This window comes from Zingiber officinale, chromosome 9B (genome assembly GCF_018446385.1).
Source record: "Zingiber officinale cultivar Zhangliang chromosome 9B, Zo_v1.1, whole genome shotgun sequence".
NCBI lineage: Eukaryota > Viridiplantae > Streptophyta > Magnoliopsida > Zingiberales > Zingiberaceae > Zingiber > Zingiber officinale.
The window spans coordinates 100999113-101002719 of record NC_056003.1 but is presented as its reverse complement, the minus strand read 5'-3'; positions in this window follow the sequence as shown (position 1 = coordinate 101002719).

Sequence of the window (3607 nt, the reverse complement as noted above, 5' to 3'; positions counted from 1 at the left end):
CTTTGAAGAAACAAGCAACGAAGCACGACGAGCACACGCGAAGCTATTCACCCCCCTCCCTCTAGCTACTTTTCGGTCCTAACAATTGGTATTAGAGCAAGGTTGCTCTTCACCGGAATCACCGCCGGAAGGGGCAAACATAACAAGCAAAGCTAGAGGGTGAAGAAGTTGGAGCAAATTCATCAAAGTCAAAGAATTCAAGAAGCTCAACTTCAAGATGCAATTCCAAGATGGACTTGGATTTGATACAAGGGTGGCTCCACCATACACATCCACAAGCTTCGATTCTTGGAGATCAAGAATTGAAAATTTCTTGATGATGGAGATAGAGCAATGGTTTGCTCTAATGGAAGGTTTTAAGGCTCCAAGGAATTCAAAGGGCAAAGTTCTCAAAAGGAGCAAATGGAGCCAAGAACAAATCCAAAGATGTGAGGCCAATGATAAGGTGACCAAGCTTTTGGTCAATCTATTGCCGAGCAACATCTTGGAGAAAATTGGAGAAGTTGAAGATGCCAAAGAGCTATGGAGCAAATTGGAAAAGGCTCATGAGATCCCCTCCACTGTACCTAACCAAGAAGAATCCAAAGAGGGTGACTCATTAGAGCAAGATCAAGAGGAGGACTCCGAAGTTGAGAGATGCTCAACTTCCGAAGAAGAGGAAATCCAAGAAGCTTCATTCTCAAGGGAGTGTAATCAAAAGAGCAAGGAAGGAGCATATTCCTTGTTTCATGTACAAGATGATGAAGAAGAAGGTGAAGCCTCCACCTCTAGGATTGAGGGGGAGCAACTCTTGGTGACACCGGATCAAGAAGAAGGAGAATCCTCCACATCCGGGTCAAGAGAAGAAGAGGATGAAGAAGCTTCCACCTCCACAAGTCAAGATAAATCAATTGGAGGGAAATCGATTTCGGATCAAGAGGAAGCCTCTACATTCGTATCAAATGGAGGAGCAAGTGCCACCCCTACACAAGAATGTATAAATAGTTCAATTAATAATAAGAATCATATTATATATTTTGAATGTAGGGAACATGGGCACTACAAAAGCAAGTAGCCTAAATTGGCCAAGAAGAAGGGCCAAGTGGCACCTAAGGGCAAGGAGAAGCCAAAGGAGACCATCCCCGGAACAAAGAAGAGCAAGGAGCACATTGTGTGCTTCTCTTGCAATCAAAAGGGGCATTACCGGAGTCAATGCACTAAGGGGAAGAAGATGGTCAAGACTCAAGGAGGAAGCTCAAGTCAAGGGGGAGCCTCTAAGGTAAAAAGGAAGGTAACTTTTATTGAGCCTACCCCTTTACATTATGGTAAAAAGCATGCTAGTTCTAACTTATATCATTTTAATGCTATTTACCATAAGAATAGAGAGCATGGTAAAATTAAGGAAAATAATGTAGCTTACCATGCTAAAACTACCACACATAGGATTAGGAATGTAGATAAAAATCTAGGCAATCACACTAAGGACCTTAGCTATAAGCCTAGAAATAAAAATGCTCATAAATTTAATGGAAACCCAAAAACTAAGGACTTAGTGATAGAAAATCAAGTCTTGAGGTCAAGACTTGATAAAATGGAAAAACCCCTAAAAAGGATGGAAAATATCCTAAAAGGGCAAAATGAGCATAGCCTAGGTCTAGGAGCACAAAGGTCATCTAATGGCCATAGGTGTTTGGGATACAAACTAAAGGCTAAGAATGATGTAATCTCTTACCATAGGGTTCCATATAGTTATGGAACCAACCCTAGGTCTAGTGGTCAAGCCAAAAATACAAGGGAAGTTATCCCTAAGAGTATTTTTGCAACAAATGTGACTAAGACTTCTAAGAAGTCTAAGAAAGTCACAAAGAAGGTTACAAGGGAAGCAATCCCTAGAGTTGACCTAGAAAAGGTGACCAAGACTTCTAAGAAGTCAAACAAGGTCACTAGGAATGTATCTAGGAAAGTTATCCTTAGTGAATACCTAGAGCATCCAAGGAGCACCAAAGGAGCATTTTCTCTATCCCATAGATGGGTTAGAGAGTGTCAACTCTGAGAAGAAGGGTAGTTAACCCAACTTTGAAGAAATTGACACTCAAGGAGCATTTTCAAGGTTTTTGTTAACCTTTGAAAATGAAATGGATTTATTGTTACTCTTGGAAAGAGTAAAATGTGCTATAAAGGAAGAAATTTGAGATGACTTTAAATGGCACAAGAAATCAAGTGTTAAGAAATACCAAATTGGGACTTTGGTATTGTCTTAGGAATTTAAGGCAAATCTAAGCCTTAATTTAAAGTGATTACTCTTATGGGAAAATGAAATATGCCAACATTTGAGGAATGTTTTAAATTTTTAATTATCATAATTAATTCAAGAGATTAAAGAAATGTCAAGTTGGGTTTTGATATTTTCTTAAGGAAATTGGGCAATCTAGGGTTTATGCTTTAGGATTAGCTAAGGGTTAAGGATACTTAGATAGATAATCTAGGTATATTTTAATTATGCTAAATCTTGCCATGTTTGGTTGCCCATTATATGCCATGATATCATGTTTATTTGTGCATTCATGACTTATTATGAAAAACTAAAAAAAAACCATGTCATGACATACATACACCATGTAGTTATAGGAAATTTTCTTCTGAAAATTATTTCTTTTTGATGTATGTCATAACATTATCATGCATTATGTTATTTCCTTAAAATTAAGGACAAATGGCAGTTATCATCAAGTGATATACCAAATGACATCCTAGGTGGATGGTCAATATCCACAAGATGCCTAGATAAATATGCATGAACCCTAGGTTAGGGCAAAACCAAAATTAACATCTCACAAAGACCTATAAGATGACTTGTATGTGTTTTATGCACAATAGATACAAGTGAGATGTTAGGAAGACGAACAAAACTCAACATGCTGAGTTAGTGCATTTCCTTGAGTTTTAAGTTCATCAAAACACATAGTTATGTGTTTTCCCATCATTGGGAAAGCTAATGTACAAGTCATGTGCATTAAGCCCAAGGAACATGGTGGGATATTGGTTTTGAAAATATTTTTAAAATGATTTTGGAAAACCTTGGTGAATGCTATCTTTTGATAGTAATCATCATTGAATAGTTAGACACAAACTTGAAGAAAACACTAAAGTTTTTGTAAGTTTTCAAGTTTGTGTCAATCTTTGAAAATATGAAGTATTATCTTAGAAAACTATTTTTCCATGATAAAGTATACCCTAAATAATGTCTACACAAATTTTTATGATTTTTGAAATTTTGTAGATTTTTCTAGGGGTTTCTGAAATTCACTGAAAGTGAATTTCAGAAATATCAGAGCTTCAATCGATCACCCGATCGATTGGAGTGCCTCAATCGATCAGTGGATCGATTGAGAAGGCAGTTTCCACGAGCAGAAGTTCACTGGATCGATCAGTCGATCGATCCAGGAAGCCTGAATCAATCAGTGAATCGATTCAGCATGGTCAAATCGATTGGAACCCAACTCCAATCGATCCAAGTTGCTGATTTTAGCTGGGAAAGCCTAATTTCAGCACTTTTGAACCATGTTTAGTCTAGGGAACCTTTTCAAACCCTCTAAATACATTTGTATACATAAAAATGGTGTTTTCA